The sequence below is a fragment of the Dipodomys merriami genome, unplaced genomic scaffold (genome assembly GCF_024711535.1).
Source record: "Dipodomys merriami isolate MVZ:Mamm:240054 unplaced genomic scaffold, mDipMer1.0.p SCAF_9, whole genome shotgun sequence".
NCBI classification, from domain to species: Eukaryota; Metazoa; Chordata; class Mammalia; order Rodentia; family Heteromyidae; genus Dipodomys; species Dipodomys merriami.
Window position 1 is genome coordinate 41,105,164 of NW_027206512.1, and position 18,619 is coordinate 41,123,782.

Sequence of the window (18,619 nt, forward strand, 5' to 3'; positions counted from 1 at the left end):
AGATTAATTTTTTAGATGAGGAAAATATTTTAATACATTAAAATGTGTCGCCTTAATATAATAAAATCAAAGCAAATAAAAAATATAATAAACTAACATCTTTAATCAAAAGTAAGATATATTTTAAATAAAATGTTAGATTCAACCAATGCAGTAAAAAATGTCCTACTTGTTATGACTATCTTCTCTTTCAAGATTTCCTTAAGTTGGGTGAAATGCTACTGATCGCTTCTTGTAATAATACTCCATAAAACGCTCATGGTGCTCTGGTTGATTTCCTTCTATCTTTCATACCCATGTGGTAAGAACCTAATAAGTATTTCTTTTGTAAAGTAAGTAATTGAAAACTAGAGTTACTAGTTCAGAAGTTGATACAAGAGGCTAAAGCTAAATGTCTGGTTTGGGGGGTATGTTCCCTCCCACCCCCCTTTTTTCATTTATAAAAACTATTTAATTTCTTCTTGGCAATACAAGATACAAACATACACAGACATAAGTGGAAATATCATGATAAAGTCTCCCCCATATAAAATATATTGGCACCAAAATTTCAAGGAAGTATTATTTGCAACATCCTAAAAGTGGAAAAGTATCAACACCCCATCAGCTGTATAACATATAAATTCTACACAACAATGAACTTGAAAGAGGTCTCAAATATTACCACCCCCTTTTTTTTCAGCTCAGTGCTGACATGCATCAAGTATTAATGCCCTATGGTCCAAGAAAAGTATATACAATAACAAGAAAGGTAAAGGGAATGATTCTGACATGTTGCAGGACTGAATTGTTCCTGTCTGGCCAGACACACATTTTCTGATGCTCCTTCCATTTCACTTGCAGTTTACCTGTGAAAAAGGAAACAGGGTAGAAGAAAGGAGGATGAAGGAAGGAAAGGAAGAAGGAAGGAGGAAGGTGGGCAAAAAAGCTCACCATTGATTAAAATAGCATTTGTCCTTTCAAAGCTGAAATGTCATGAGATTCGTGTAGTATTTGATAAACAAGGAAAGGAGGGAAATAGAACCTTTAGAGAAACAACTACATTTTATTTCTTTTCTCCCCAAACTGAAAATATAAGAAATAAATGTAAGAAAGGGGGGGAATGTAGGCAAATTAAAGGAAGCAGAAATATTTTTAACATCTTTACAAAAATATTTTCAATTATTTTAAGAAACTCTTCTTACATATTTAAGTCATTATAACATAACATGTGAATTTTACCCCTACCCACAATTACCTCCCCTAATATTTCAAATTTACTATAGCTAAGAATAATGCAAAATTCTTTTCTCTGTATGACATACGCTTATAGAAAGCCAAGCATTTAGGGGTTTCTAAGTTCAATACAGAAATGACAATAGGGTCTTTCAGACTGGGGGTCAGCATGGTCCACTAAGAATGTTGAGCATAGTATAAACAGATCTTATTTCAGATCCTTTTATTAGAGTTCTCATTAAAGAAATTATTACAAGAGAAAAACTTGCAAATTATCTGGATCACAAAGAATTACCCATCTTCAGAGGTAGAAAAACTACCTGGTAGCATTATACGTCTTACCACATATAAAGCACAAATTACATTAAGTCATCCTCTGTCCTCTAATTAACATGAAGAAAGTGACCTTTTATATGCAGAGGACTTGGCATTCCAAGAGAATGATTAGCCTGGGCTGCATTTAGACTATCCATATTTCTCCTGCCTTCTAATTGTCAATCACATTAGGTTATATAGATCTTGGAATCAATAATTTGCTGAACCTTCACTTTAATACCATATCCATGGTTGAATTCTAGAGTTGTCTAAGAACAAGACCTGTGGATTTCTAGATCGTGACAAAATTTCTTGAGTTTATCTCCTCGGTCAACCATGAAAAGGAAACAGGAATGTAAGCATTGACAGAAATCTGATTCAGTGAATAAAAACTGGAAGAGTGACATCCACATGTGAGGTACTTCAGGGACATGATGCAAAGGAAGACCGGATGTCCCACAACTCTGCACTAAGGAGTAGCCACATGCCCGGGGGTGGGGGAGTAGAAAATATCTTCTGAATATACCACCAACACTCGCTCCTTTAGAGCAAGATGGCAGTGATAAGACCATTCTGGAAAAAAGTGAAAAGTGACCGTTGGTAGTTAAAGTTTAACTCTTTCTGTGCATAAATTATATATAGGGAGAGGTAGAAAATAATAATTTTAAAGGATGGAAAAGGGTTGCAGAGTACTGACTACACAGAAGAAGGCTCTGGCACCACAAACACTGAAAAATGGCAGCATCTATATCACACGGTAAACAATAATCCAAGCAACGCCTGACTGTCCACTGAAGGAAATTGTTTATTGTAACTACACCTTGTTCCCTTAACCTGCAAAGGAAGAGATGAAAGATATATTCATAATAAAATGTAAAAATATAAATATAAATAGTAAAAGAATTTTTTAAATCTCGAAGTATATAAAAAAAAGAATAATAGGCTGTAAGAACAAAAGCAGGCTGTTATTAGGCAATAGATGTAAATGGTTTAACTCTCTTATGAGGATTCACAGTTTTGCCAAAAATAAAACTTTATGGATAGCTTTATTTGCAAAAAGACCCTTAAATCAAAATTGCAAGAAAATAAAAAAATTGTAGAGTTTCTGCCTAGCAGGGGAAAAGCCTTGAAATCAAGCACAGATGAAAAAGGGAGGGGAGAAAAGAGGGGAGGGGAGGAGACAGAGGGAGGGTAGAATGGAGGGAGGCAAGCATTTTCTATAATTATGAAATATAAACTTCAATCCATGGCACAACATTTAGAAATAATCATATAAAGATTGATAATGATACTGTATATGTCAAGTGATACTTGGCATCAGAATTTCAAGTTTTAACTTGTTAAGTACTTACAATTAGAAGATACGGCCTGAAAAGACTTGGAGCTGCAGGTACTCAAACTGACATATTGCATTGAACCTCATTTGTATGACTACTTAAGGATACCACTAAAAAAGATGTAAGTACTTATGGAATTCTTCCCAGAGAAAAGAGGGAGCACATACTGCTGTAGGAGAAAAGTGGGAAATTGAGAAAGCCTGGGGGATTGTATTTTTTTCAAGAAAAAATCTGGCCCTTCAGAAGCTAATAATGTCCTGACAGGCTGGATACAAATGGAAGGCAAACTATACTTACAACTAAGTAAACTTACAACTAAGCAATTTATTGTGGTATGAACTGCATTTTTAATGACCTTGGAAAACCATTTACTATGAATAAATAACCTTCCTTTAGCTTGAGTCCTGCCCACCCCAAAGAGAAAGGACTGAACTGAACTTGGCATCTTCAGGGTAGACCATATTTTCTGTTGTATTGTACCTTTAGCCCGAGAAATGACAAAGCTTCTGTGTCATTCTGCAGCAGTCCTTTCAGCGAGTGACAGAAGGAAATTGATTTATTTCTCATTTCAACTTGTAAAACTCTGAAAATGTAGGTCTCGTCCTATTTTCCCCATAGACAGAACACAACAGAAAGCATGGAAGCCAGATTCTCAGCAAGCGCCCAGCGGCCCTGACACTGCCCACTGTCTAGCCTACAGCTCACCCTCTCCCATGCTCTCTGGAATCACTCGGTGTGGGGGGTGAAAGTGAGGGGAATCAGAAGCCTGAAGCCCAGCTCAGGTCATTTCAAGCTCCAGAGCACAGCACACTCCAGAAAATGGGTGACATTTGAGGATTCCCATTGAGAAGCCTTCACAAGAAGAAGAAAAAGGGTGAGAAACCTGCTTACACCATCAGCAGTGAGCTGTGTCACAGTAAGACAGGTCAGAAAAGCCTAATGGAACAAGATTAGGAAAAATAAGAGAAGGGATGGGCTAAAGGGAGGGGGCGGTGGACATGTGGAAGGGATGACAGATACCAAGATGCATTGTATACATATGTTGCTTTGTTAAATGGCAAAGAAAAAAATTCAATACATCTAGAAAATTAAGAGAAGGGAAGAAAGGCAGACTGAGAATGTGGAAAGGGGCGATGTTGATCAAGACGCATTGTCTTCATAAACTGCCTTGTTGAATGGCAACTCCTTTGTACAGCTACCTAAAGATAATAAAAAATATTCCACATCTTGGGGTTCAATTCATTTAATATCATCTTACATGGTCATATGTACATAGCATTTGAGCTTTTCTGCTTGTTCTAGACATAGACTAGTTATTGCAAATAAGGGAAACTGAAAGACCCCAGACTCCTCCCAGGGTCTGTCCCACCATGTATGACCAGCTGAAGTGCACTTTTGCCTGTTCACCCTTTCCCTCTAAAGACAGGTCTTCTGTTGGTTTTTAAGTTTTTTTCCCCCTGTCTCTTCTCTTGGTTCTTGAATGAAATACACAGTTTTAAACAAAACAGGTACTGTCTTTGACAGTGTTAAACTAAACTTTACATTTAAATTTTTAATATTTATCCCCAAATTTTAGCCAAGGGAACTAGATCCCAAACAGCCAATGCATTTTTGGTAAGCCAGATAACTTGATTACAGTATAAACAGTCTTATGCATTTTAAAATATTAGTTTTTAAAATACCAGATTTTTTAATTAGCAAGTTAAAGAATCTTTAAAAAGCCATTTAAGACACTATGAAGATTCTTTAAAATTTTTGTTAATGTCCAAACCTCATAACCTTTAGAATTTTAAATTTAAACTCACCCAACTGTTACAGCATGCTGACAATTTTTATCTTTGAACACGTTCACAGACACACACAAAACACTCACACAGATCTTAAAGCACGCAAAAATCAAAATCAGTCGTACATACACCTTCTAAAGTTTTTAAACAAAAATTTAAGACAGTATTTCTTTTAAACTAGGTACCTTTGTTGGGCTTTATTTTCCCAGAGCTTGCTTGTCTAGCAAGGCAATTCACTAATTAGTCTTTTGAATCCCTTCTGTTTGAGGAGGAGAGGGGGAGGGGGTCACCTAAAACTAAACTGGCCAGATTTTTTTTTAATCCAATTTTAGACAAGAGCACTTTACAAATTATTACATTGTCAGGACTAGCTGAAAAAGTCCAAACTAGGCACACAGCCTTCTACACCCTCCCTGCTGACAGCCTCCACAAGGAGAAAATGCAGCCTGAGGCTTGAAGGGAACCAAACTAGCCCAGTAACCTTCCATGCCTCACAGGGAGGATGGGCATAGCAGGTCTGTGACCGAGCCCAGCTGGAACTTTTATTCCCCCAGAGATGTTTAAATAAATAAATAACAAAAACACAGATAAACACAAAAACTAAGGATCCACATTCTAAAACAGAACTAGACAAGAACCAAAGGCTGAGTTGGGGACTAATGGGACCCAGTTTATCCCTACCGGACCTCTGTGCTGCATTCACTCAGCAAGCTGAATCCAGAGTCTGCTGAATGAGCCTGCCATGCTCACTCAAAACTTCCCTACCTCTGGAAACAGAATAGAAAACACACCGAAGTAAACAAGACAGACAAGTGGCCACAAAGACAAAATCAGGTCTCAGTGAATGGGGTGACATTTTACCACCATTCACTTACCAGGGGACTCAACACCCCCTACTCATCTCCAGAGGATTTTTTTTTCTTTTTTAGATTCCTGCAAGCATTGACCCAGGGGCCTTCCAAGGTGGAGGAGAATTCCCAGTCATCTTGGGGCAAGGGACAAAAGTCCCTAGCGGCCGTCCCCTCAGACTGACAGGTTCTCCCCCACGCTCAGATCCCCTGAGCCAAAGGCTGAGGCTGAGATCTAACTAGGGCCACTCGCAGGTGGTCAGTGGCAATTTCATAATTGACACACAAGCAAGTTCCTAAAACCTGACAATCTTGGCTCGGGTTGTAACTTTCTTCCAGCGATCTAAAGTCAGACTTCAGGGGGTTGTTAGTTGTTGCCCCATCCCTTTAAGGACAACAAAAAAGACAACAGAGACAATTAACACTAAACAGAAACAGATGAAACCAGACAGGCGCTGTGAGGCAGTCGAACAACTGCAAACAGAAAAAGCAACTTCAGATGGGAGTGGCTGACCATGGCTAAACTCCCTGGGAAGGAGAGAAATTTTACTTTCTCCCCTTCCTCCAGGCTCCGGAAAGGAGAGAGATTTTACGTCTCCCTCCTTTTACGGGAAGGAGAGAGATTCCACGTCCCCTCCTTCCTCACGGGAAGGAGAGAGATTCCACGTTCCCTCCTTCCTCCAGGTCACCCCGGAGTAGGACTCCAGGGTGGGGTGGGAAGAGAGAGATTCCACGTTCCCTCTTCCCCCCCCCAAACCTCAGGGCACGTCTGCCCGAGCCAGGCCAGGGGTTTCAGGGCACGTCTGCCTCCCCCACTGGCCTCAATACAGACCCTGTACAGGCACTTTTCTTCAGATCCCAGAATGAAGAATGCAGAACAGAGATAACAAACACAGAAGACGTGAAACGCAAGAGCTCTATCTTACCTCCAACTGGTCTTGGAATTTGGGGTCTGGGGGTGCTGTTATCCCGGACGAGCCCCCACTGAAAGACCCCAGACTCCTGGGATACTTTCGTCAATGGGAGGGCACCCCAGAAACCAAGACTCCAAACCAGTAGATGCAACAAGCAAGAGGAGTTTATTCAGCATTTGCGCAAACGGACTCTCTGCCTCGGCAAGGGAGTGAGCCCCAAGCAGCAGTTAAAGGCATTCTTAAAGGCAAAAACCACAAGATTAGCATATAACACCAGGTATCCTGGGATTGGCCCATTTAAAAGTCACTATACACTCCAGCAATCATTTTTACTACTGGGAGAAGTTTATAACACTCTTTGTAAAACAGTTGGCTCGGGGCAAGTCGAGGGGGAGCGGTCACCCTGGAGGGGAGTTTACATAGTTACAGGCGTGTGATTGATTAACATTTGGCCTAGTTTGCTGAACTTGCCATTATCTTGTCCTTATTATTAACTTGTCCTTATCTTGGGTCCTTATCTTGGATCCCATTTAGCCACTTAGGGAATTTTCAAACAGGAATTAGAAAAACATATACCTGTTTGTTCTTTATCTATGACCACAGACCTTGTCCCGGGGCCAGCATCTGGACTCCGAGACTTTTTACTCAATTTCTTATTTCCAGAAAGGGGCAAGGGGGGGGGGGGGGGCGGTGGTTAGTGCTAGCGGCAAGTTTACAAGTTTACAAAAGCAAAATCAGCAATTAGCAATTGTAAAATGTAATTCTAATTTTTAATCTTTCAGAAACCATGGGACCTCTGTTTCTTTGGGCCTGGCTTACATCACTTAATATAATTTTTTCCAAACCTTTCCATTTCCTAACAAATAGGGGCAATGTCATTCTTTCTGATGGAGGCATAGAATTCCATTGTGTATATATACCACATTTTCTTAATCCATTCATCTACTGAGGGGCATCTGGATTGGTTCCGTATCTTAGCTATGGTAAATACTGCTGCAATAAACATAGTCGTGCTGGTAGCTTTAGTATGGTCTTGTTTGTGATCATTTGGGTGAATGCCCAAAAGTGGGATTGCTGGGTCATAGGGGAGCTCTATGTGGAGTCTATTGAGGAAACTCCATGCTGCTTTCCAAAGTGGTTGAACAAGTTTATACTCTCACCAACAATGCAGCAGGGTTCCTTTCTGGTCACATCCTCTCCAGCATCTGTTATTAGAGTTCTTGATTGTAGCCATTCTAACTGGTGAGGTAGAATCTCAGCATGGTCTTGATTTGCATTTCTTTTATGGCTAGAGAGGTTGAGCATTTCTTCATTTGTCTATTGGCTATGCTTATTTCCTCTTCAGAGAAGTCTCTCTTTAAGTCTTTAGCCCACTTATTTATCGGGCAGTTGTTTCTTTGAGGATTTGTTGTTGGGGAATTTAGTTTTTTGAGTTATAAGTATATTTTAGATATGAGACCCTTGTCCATTGTATGGCTAGTGAAGATCTTCTCCCAATCTGTGGGCTTTCTATTGATCTTGCTAGCTATGTCCTTTGCCATGCAGAAACTCTGCAGTTTCATGCAATCCCATTTGTCCAACTTTTCTTTGATTTGTTGTGTTTCTGGGTCTTTATTAAGAAAATTTTGGCCTGTGCCAAGGAGCCCTAGAGTTTCTCCTATTACTTCCTGTAATGTTTTCAGGGTGTCTACTTTGACTTTGAGGTCTTTGATCCATTTGGAGTTGATTCTGGTGCAGGGTGATATATAAGGATCTAGCTTTAGTTTTCTACAGGTGTTTAACAAATTTTGCCAGCACCACTTACAGAAGAGGCTGTCTTTTTTCCATTCTATTTTTTTAAATCCCTTATTGAAGATTAGGTGGCTATAGGTCTGTGGGTTCATTTCTAGGTCTTCAATTCTATTAATACCATTGGTCCTCATGTCTGTTCTTATGCCAGTACCAAGTTGTTTTGATGGATTTTTTTCTTTTTTTGCTATTGTTTTTAACGTATTTAAAATGTACTGTGATTTTTGTTGTTGTTGTTGTTTCTTTTGTATGCTCTTTTCCCATGGTATAACCCCTGTTTTCACTAAATTTGATGTCTGTGCCCTGCATCTTTTTTTTTTGGTCGGCTGTGGGGGCTTGAACTCTGGGCCTGGGCGCTGTCCCTCAGCTCTTCAGCTCAAGGCGAGCACTCTACCACTTAAGCTACAGCGCCACTTCCGGTTTTCTGGTGGTTTATTGGAGATAGGAGTCTCACGGTCTCTCCTGCCCAGGCTGGCTTTGAACCGAGATCCTCCGATCTCAGCCTCCTGAGTAGCTAGGATTACAGGCATGAGCCACCAGCGCCCGGCTGTGCCCTGCATCTTGTATATACATTTTTCTAATTTGGAGAGGGGAAGGGAAATAACAAAATGCTTCTGTACAGAATATTTACAATAAAAACATATCAAATTTTTTAAATATTCCAAAAAGTGAGAAAAGCCTAATGGAAACTTTTGTCCTTAGACACTGATATTTTGTAGAGATCAATAATCCCTTCCACTGTTAATTTAGCACTGAGAAGATTTTTTTTAAAAAACCTGGCCTATGGTGAGATCATGTACATTCATATCTTGCACGCATAGTCTGTGAATTTGGAGTCTAGATGAACTCTGTATGTGTGCGTATGTGTCAAGAGGAGTGTAATGGGTATGGGTAGATTTGGGTGTGTAGAATCACTGAGTCCTTAAAACAAGGCACTGTGGGTATTCAACATTTGACTCAATGACTTTTCAGCTAGATCCTTCTAGGTTTCTCAGGAATCCTAAAAAGATGACCCTAGAAGCCATGCAAAGTGAAGCATGCTCCCCTATCCTGCCAGAGTGGAGATCAACATCTCCATCCCAGATCAGCAAATTTAGCCCAAGCGCAGATAAACTCAAATAATACAACATGGCTGGGAAGAACTTCAGTGTTTCCCCCAAGCTGTTCAACTTAACTGCTTTGTTTACTTTAAATCTTTCAAGGGAAAACATATGTCAAGCAATTAAAAATATAGAGTAGAAGACCCCATTTTCATCCACAGGAGAGCTTGAAATCTCTCTCACATTCCCCACCTCAGGTGCCCTATAAGGGAAAGACTGAAGGAACCTCTAAGGCACAAAGATTCAGTTGAAGAGCAAAAGCTCATTGTCTCCATTGGGCAACAGGAAGCATGGATAGGCACGTGTGGCCCCTAGAGACAACAAAATACTGGCCCAAAGAAGAAGTTCACCATGAGCCCCTAGCCTCAGCATTTCAGAGCCTGATGCTGGACAGATGGTTTTCTCCATTTTATTTATCATAGTCATTCTTTGAATCAAACCCAGAAAAATAAACACCATCAGGACTAAACATATGGCCAGGTCTTTAGCTTATTTTTTTTCTTTTTTTTTTTTTTTCTTTTGGAAAGAGAAAGGTATCTTGAGCTAAGCTCCATCAAACTAAAAGCCCAAGGAGTGATTTAAAGAAATGAAACGAAACACAGCACAGTATAGCCTGATCCTCCCTGGGCATAAGGAAGCCTGTGACTTGGCTCAGAGACTTTTTTTTTGTTTGGGTTTTTTTTTAACTGTATTTTTTTTGCCTTTTCTTTTTTGGTACTGAGGATCGAACCCAGGACGTTGCACTTGCTAGGCAAGTGCTTTGCCACTGAGCTACATCCCAGCCCTCAGAGACTTTACTATCAAAAAAGCCTGTGTGAGATGCTTGCTCAGTTGGAGTCATAAATAACATCATGGTACAAACTAGATGTTTATAGAAAATAGGAAATCTGGGCCAGAAATCCTCAAAGAATTCAAATGTATATTCTTTCTTATATCTGAAAGATAAATTAATGGTATAAACAAAATAATTGTTTGATTCAGAATCAAATTCCCAAATAGTAAAATATTTACTATATTTATTTTTAGCTACTTAAAAATATTTTAAATACTTTAAAAATATTCCTCTTTGGGGCCAGGCATCAGTGGCTCACACCTGTAATCCTAGCTACTAGGTAAGCTGAGATCTGAGGATCAGGGCTCAAAGCCAGTCCAGGCAGAAAAGTTCATGAGACTCTGATCTCCAATAAACTACTAGAAAACTGGAAGTGGCACTGTGACTCAAGAGGTAGAGTTCAAGCCCCACAACCAATACGCACACACACACACACACACACACACACACACACACACAAAGTATTCCTCTTTGGGGAAGAATGCTCTTTGGGTGACATTGATCTGTTGAACTGATCTTAATTGGCAACTCCTTTGTACAATGACTAGAAGATAATAAAATTAAAAAAATTAAACTTTAATTCTTTCTCTTCTTAAAAGGAAATCCAGATTTTGGAAGTTCATTATATATATATATATATATATATATATATATATATATATATATATATATATATATATGACTTTTAATTTCATTCGGACTCTAAAGAAGGCTACATTAGAAATGATATATGAAAATGTTTATCTTCCGATGTATTTGATATATTTTCTTACATTGTGAGAGCCCTCTGGTGGCTAAGAGGACACTACACCTCTGTGTTCATAAGAATAAGGCTTTTCGCCTTATTCAATTCCATTGAAAATGGATGCTTATTAAAATCCTCTTAACTCTCACTGGCTTTATTTTTACTTGAATTAATTTACTTATATCCATTTTCCAGGATTTAAAAGAAAGATCTTACATTAAAAGAAAAGACCTTTAAATCTAAATAAGAAAATATAAATTATGCACAAATAAAATTTCCCTTCAATCAGGCTGAAAATGGTAAATGACTTATATTACTTAAATTAAAATATAAATAAGTTATCTCTTTCCTGTCTTAATTAGATGGTATGATAAATGTCCTCATTTAACTTGAGACCAAGTTGAAAGTATACACAACTCTTTATGCTTATATCATGAGCCAGGGTGAAAACTCAGATTGTCGCATGTTGTGCAAATAACTAAATAATGGACCTCCCAGCCACGTGCTAGAGTCTCACACCTATAAATCTAGCTACTTGGAAGTCTGAAAACAAGAGGATCACAGTTCTAGGCCAGTTCAAGCAGAAAAAAATCGTCACCCGCTTCTCAACCCATAGCTGAATGTAGTGGCACACACTTGTTACCCCAAGCTATGTGATCATGGTGACCAGGCAGAAAAGTCTGTGACACACTCATGTCTGTGGAGAGTGGCTAGATTGGTGGCACACACCTGTGATCCTCGCTACAACAGGAAGCTCAACATTAGGTGGATGGCAACCCAGGAATAGGCCCAAGTAGAAAACAAGACCCTATAACTATACTATGAATTAATTTAGATCACCAGTAGAAACAAGGCTGGAATTGTGGCTCAACTCAAGTGTTTCATACTAGCCTATCAGGAGAGAGTCCCTGAGTTGAAACCCCTGTACCACTATTACTACTACTACTACGATTACTAATCATAAAAATAATGGACCTATCAGACATCTGACGATTACTGAGCTATACAGAAAATTATAGCAGGCAAAACTAAGACTGGCCAAGTGTCAGACTAAAATGACAACAGATTTAAATTTGTGAGATGATAAAGACTATGTGAACTAATGAAACTATGGAGATAAAGTTGATCTTTAGTCTATAATTGAGGGATTGCTTATGTCTCCCTGCCTTAAACATTCTCTGTCAACCGATGCTAAGTTTTAGAAGTGGACATTGAACTGTGCATAAACAGATTTCCAAGGATTTACTGTTGAATGACTTTTTCAAGTCATCATATTAACTGCAGGCCAACAAGATGTGACAAATTATATTCACAGCACTTCTTCATTTTTTTTTCCATGAGAGTTATGCTTGAGGGAAAAGGTGACAGTGGAACAAATCTGTGAAGTCAAAAGGAAGGTAAAGATTTGGTGAGTGGTCCAGCTGTATACAGAATCTGCACAGGATGCTACAGTACTGCTAAAGAAACAAGATGATGGTGTATGACTAGAATTGCAAAGGCTTTGGCACACTCATTTACATCCACTGTATTTTCAAAGACAAACCACCCAACAATCAAACATCATGGACATTTACAATGCTTGGAGTATGCAAGACTAGAAGTTGTTCTGAGTGTGTCAGCTAGTGGGTGCAGAGTTAGAGCATGAAAAGGTCAGGGACATCATTGGATGTGACTGCAGACTTACAAAACACTCACAGATTCATAAACAAACAAATAGGAACTATTTCTTCAGCCATAAGTTAACCTTAACTCACTGCAACGTCCTTCCTTTGTAAGCCTTTTAATCTACTTAAACTTTTTTGACTCTTTTGTAATAACAACTGTAAAACATAATGCATTGGGGGCTGGGAAGGTGGCTCAATGGTAGAGTGCTTGCCTTGCATGTATGAACCCCGAGGTTCGATTCCTCAGTACCACAGAAGCAGAAAAAGCCAGAAGTGGCACTGTGGCTCAAGGCTTACTGTAGCCTTGAGCTGAAGAGCTGAGGGACAGTGTCCAGGACCAGAGTTCAAGCATCACGACTCACACACACACACACACACACACACACACACACACACACACACACACACACACACACACACACCACATTGTATAGCTGAACAAAAAGCATTTTCTGTTTTATATGCTTATTCTATGTTTCTTTGCAATTTATCTTTGCTTTAAACTTGTTAACCCTTTTGGTTAAAATGGAGACACACCTAGATCTCTACAGGGTAATTAAGATCAGTGTCTTCCACCCCCACATCTTGTCCCACCAGAAATTCACTCAGGAGCAATGACTCCGGGAGCCTTCATCATTTATGGTAATGACGGAACTCCTGCTGAAGAACATGCTTAAGTTGTTTTACAGTTGACACTTTTTTTGTTGGTGGTCATGGGGTTTGAACTCAGGGCCTGGGCACTGTCCCTGAGCTCTTTTTGTTCAAGACTAACACTCTATTACTTTGAACCCCAGCACTACTTCCTGTTTTTGAGTGGTTATTTGGAGATAAGCGTCTCACAGACTTTCCTGTTCAGGGTTGGCTTTGAATCATGCTCAGATCTCAGCCTTCTAAGTAGCTAGGATTGCAGGCATGAGCTACCAGTGCCCAGCTGACACTTTTTTTTTATATGTAAGTAAGAGGTGTAAATTCTAAAACAATGATAAAAAATATTCTATAGTAAATATCTAAACAGGTAATGTAGGTATTTATCACCAGCTACTGTATTATGTATAATCCTATCTGCTATATTTTTCACAGGGCAGTACTTTGTTCACAGTAGCTCATTGGATTGATGCTATAATGTTGCTGGGCAATAGAAAATTTTCGGTCTTGTAACAATCTTATAGGACCACTGTAGTAATTGCTATCACTGACCAGGACATCAGTATGTGATACATGGCTATATTGACTGAACTGGAATATTCATGAGTGCAGATATCTGTCAAAATTAATTGGGTTGGAAGAGGAGTTACAGCTCAAAGTAGTACAGCAAATAAAGCTCAGGAACTGTGCCAGGTGCTGAATTCAAGGGTCATAACCGCCATACCAAAGAAATAAAAAAAAAATCATTGAATTATATTCTTTCATTTTACTATATTTTATTTTATTTGGGGCATACTCTAGCTATATTGCCTAAGATGGTCTTAAACTCTTGGGCTCAAGTAACCTTCCTGCTTCAGCCTCTTGAGGGCTGGCACTGCAGGCATGTGCCGGCACGAGGGAGAAATGGTACATGAAAGGAAGAAACAGTAAATGAAAATAGCACATCTGGTAGATTTGTGATTTGGCTCACTTAGGAAACAATCCAGTTTTCTTCTAGAATGTCTTACTGTATATGAGAGCAAGAAAATGAAGATCGCTTCCCAAACACCTTCACTGTTAAGTTTGTTACTTCCTTAGGAAGCATGAATCAAATGCCTGCCCTGGAAACTATACTTTAAGATAGAGTTAAATTAAAGGAAGGCAATGAATAAATGAACCTCTTTGCTGATGCAAATACAACAAAGGCAGTGAATATCTGCAGTGGATTGCTTTTTTATTGCAGCAGAAGCTTCCTTGGGGGGCCTACTTCTGCTATGTTTTATGAGTAGTCCTTGGAAATATGTCTGTATGTCTAACTGTGAACTAGCTATTCTCAATAATAATTGCTTTGTTTTTGTGGGGGGGCTTTTTTGGCACTGATTTGAACTCAGGACCTCCCTCTTGCTAGATTGGTGCCCTCCTATAGCATGTACACTCCAAACCCTTTCTACTTTCTTTATGTTTCCAATATAATCTTGAATTTTTTTGGGGGGGTGGGGGGTCCTGTCGTGGGGCCTAAACTCTAGGCCTGAGCACTGTCCCTCAGCTCTTCAGCTCAAGGCTATGGCTCTACCACTTGAGCCACAGCACCACTTCTGGCTTTTTTCTTTTTGCTTATGTGGTGCTGAAGAATCGGACCCAGGGCCTCATGCATGCAAGACAAGTGCTCTACCACTGAGCCACCTTCCCAGCCCAGGGTCTTGAATTTTTGTGAGGACCTGATTTGGGCCATGATCCATCTATGTGTGCCTCCTGCACAGATAGAATTGCAAATATATAGCATCATGTCTCATACACCTTCATTCTTAAATAGAATAAGAGAGGTTTTAAGTATATCAAGCAATGATACCATAGTATAGCTAGTTCAATAGATTTTGCTAGAGATCTATTCCTCTCTCTGTTAAGCAAAACCCCACTTATTTTATGATTTATTTACTTGTTTGTTTTGGCAGGGGGAGGGGTTGACCTATGAGCCTCAAAACTGGCTGAGCTGCAGCTCTATCACTAGAGCCTCTCTGCCAGCCCTCATTCTATGTTTTATAGTTCCATTTCCATGTGAGGTTTATGGATTTCCATTGTAGAATTTTATGGTCGATCCAGAAAAAAAATCAATATTTTCAACCTACTTCCTTCAGGAATTTGTAAGATAATTTATAGCTAAACCATTGGAACATATCATTTTGGTGAGGAGATTTTTCTGATGCCAAAGCAACAGAACAATTGTCCTGTGCCAATTCCAAGATGAATTTGCTCCCCTCCTTTCAATGGAGTCTTCCAGGGCAGTACTAAAGAAATTTCTTCCTCTTGACTTCCTCTTGCTTCCATTTTCAGATTTCAGTGTGGCTAAGGGAGGGAGTCAGATAAAGGAATATAGTATCCTCCTCAATTCTTCTGTTCTTGCTCAGTAAACTCATTATCTCCCACTGGAAGGGGGGAACTGATTCTGTTCCGGCAGCACTACCCTCCTGGGTTAAGTGGTGATGATGGCAGACTATCACAGAGCTGAATAATGCTCTCCTGCTCTCCCATCTCTCTGCCTCCCACATCTGCCTCCGGATACCTCTCTGACTCTGTCCATCCACCTCATTCTCTGCCTATTCCTCTTTCTCCCTCTTTCCTTAGTGTTTTTACTATACTGACAATTCACACATCTTTATTTTTCTCTCATCTTTATTGTTCTTTAAACTAAATGGAATGATTTCATGTACCTGTTTTAAGCAAAACAACAACAACAAGCCACCCACAGATGTTTGGGGAAACGACCAAGATCAGCTTAATTTTCCTCCCTAAAAGTAATGTTTCACCACATGCCAAAACCCAGCAGAGGGCATCCTTCCATTTCAGATTCATGAATCATGAAGAGGAAGGCTGTGGGGTGCCTGCAATCTATTCCACTGACAATCAGGCTTCAGAACTGCACAAAAGGCCTATTGTATTCAGATGGGGAGCTAGTTATATAAGTTCTGGGTTCTTTGCCACTTTGGATGACAGGTTTGGAAGTAATTCTCCCATTGTAAGAAAAAAAGAGAAGTCTTTTTGGATTCTCTACAAGTATGGAGAGAATATTCACTTGAGCCCACAGAAGTGGGGTGGGCATACTGGTACAAAACTTCCTCTCCTGAGCTGTGCTATATAAAGTCATCATGGAGAAAAACTGATTGAGAAAGAAGTGCAATCCTGACCTCTTTGTCTATAGCTCTCTTCTTCTGTCCCTCTGAATGACACAGAGCCGAGATTAGAATCTTTTGCATTGTCTCCGAAGTCATGCAATTTATGGATGGGAGCAGAAATGACTGTAAGGTATATTAAATAGGTAGGTTTCATTAGGTAGCCGATGAAGAGGACACCACACGCTATTCAGGCAGGAGAAGAAGTTTATTTACTGAACTTCTGCTCCCACCATGCATGGTGGAGAGGCATGGCTGAAAAAGGAAAGGGGTGTTGCACCCCTGAGACAGGACTTATCTAGGCCAGGGACAGGAAGAGGTGTGGCCAGGGACAGGAAGAGGTGTGGCCACACTGGATCTGGATGTGACCTTAGGGTCTAGGACCCTCCTAAGGTCAGATGGGAGGCATGTGACCAGAGGTGGCCCAGGATATGACCTAGCAGGAGGGAAGATGACTGCTTCCAGGTCTGCCAGTTGCCCAGATAACAGATACTGGGCAGAAACTTAGCCAAAGGGTAGGGAGGTGTTCCTGTGTAGACTTTACAGTGACCAGGAGCAGTGGCCCAGGGTGGGGCCAGCTGTAGACCTGTGCAGTCTCGTGCAAATGAAATTATGCAATAGTTTACATTGTCAGACAACTTCCCAAGCTAAAAGTCAAATGTCCGTACTATTGTGAAGTTATGATCTCCCTGGTATGGTTGAGTTTATCCTATCTTTTCTTTGTAGAAGATCAGAGAAAGAAGGAATGTGAGGGAGCACTATTACATAGTGGATATAAATTTATTTGAGCACTTCATTTGTGCCCTGTCATTTTCTAGGTGGTAACATTGTATCAACAAACATCCAAGACCCGTTAGCCCAATGAGCTCCCTTCCCATAGCTTAGTTCACTCCTTCCCTTTCCCACAGCTTAGCATGCTCCCTTCCTAGGCAACACTAGGTCCATTAGTAAAAGCAGTATAATAATCATCTCCAAACCCCTTTACCTTGGGATGGCACTTCTCTAGGGCAGCTACCACCATATAAGGTAACAAGAGCCCCTTAGAGTAACCTTCAGGTCTGGGCAGCTGCAAGGCCCCTTATCTACTATTTGGACAGCAGCCATAAATCCTAATCCTCAATGATGAAGCCCCTGGTCCTCATGTTTATACCAGGGTTTCCGCCTCCTAGCCCTTCCTAAACCACCTAGGTTATATAGGTTACCTCAGACAATAGCATCTTCTCACTTCTCCCTTGTAAGAAGGGATCTTGCCAGACCTCCCCCACACCACTCCCTCAATCAACTTTTCTTTATTTTCTGTACCTGGATGTCTGTGTGGTTTTCTGGCAAAGTCTAAAATACTCTAACAACCCCTTTCCTCACTGTGAAATACCAGGAAGCAAGGGTTTGGAATATCAGACAAACCTGAGTCCTGACCCTGCCAGACAGCCAGCTACTTTACTTGGTGCAAAAGAATGGATATTTACTTTTGCAAAACAGGAATAGTTAGGGGTTGTGAATGTGGCTTAGTGATAGAGTATTTGCCTAGAATGCATGAAGCCCTAGGTTCCACTCCTCAGTACCATATAAACAAAAAAAACTTGAGCTGTAGCTCAAATGGTAGAGTGCCAGCCTTGAGCAAAAGAAACTCAGGGACAGTGCTCAGGCCCTGAGTTCAAGTCCCAGGACTGGCAAAAAAATAAAAAAAAATAATTTAAAAAAAAAACAGGAATAGTTGTTAGATTTTCTTGAGAACCCAATAGAACTAAGCTCTAGTGGCATTCTCATTTTACAAATGAGAAAATCAAGGCTGCTCTGTGATAATGATCAGAGTGGGAATCTGAAACAGGGAAGTTCAGAGTTCGCCTCTTCATCAGTATGCCAGAGAACTGATTTCGAAGGCTAGTAGGCATAAAGCGAAGAATGCAGTATAATGTTACTACTACTTGTATTGCTCTAATTATTGCCAGTGTTGTAGTTTTCTACAACCTAGGAGCATACATTAACACATACTAGAAAGAAGATCAATACTTCAAATCAAAATTCCATTGCTTGAAAATGTAGTCTGTAACCAAGCTGTGCCTAAAAAGCAAGGTCACACAGCATTCCTTCTGTCCCTGTCCGCAGCAGCATGTCTTCTTAGCATTTATCTTTCTGTTGGTTGACTGGCTGCTTCTAATGAAGTGAGGTAGCTGAGCCTAAACAATTTCTTGCAGCCACCCCAGGGCTTCAGTTTGAAAAAAATGGGGGCTCTTCACCCAGCTCCGAGGTCTGGGGGTGAGGCCGGCCATCCTTTGAAGTGCA

General features: G+C 40.1%; 1 protein-coding gene across 3 annotated transcripts in view; it reads right to left on the bottom strand.

Moving 5' to 3' along the window:
- Grxcr1 (glutaredoxin and cysteine rich domain containing 1) overlaps positions 1–18,619 on the bottom strand; it is a 105,136-nt gene that overhangs the window by 31,994 nt on the left and 54,523 nt on the right. For 2 of the 3 annotated variants that reach the window (XR_011369930.1, XR_011369929.1), the window contains exon 1: positions 6,429–6,608. The exons of the other annotated variant lie outside the window; for it this stretch is intronic. The gene's annotated coding sequence lies outside the window, so the exon portion shown is untranslated. Of the gene's footprint in view, positions 1–6,428; positions 6,609–18,619 lie in introns of those variants that run through there. 3 annotated transcript variants of the gene reach the window in all.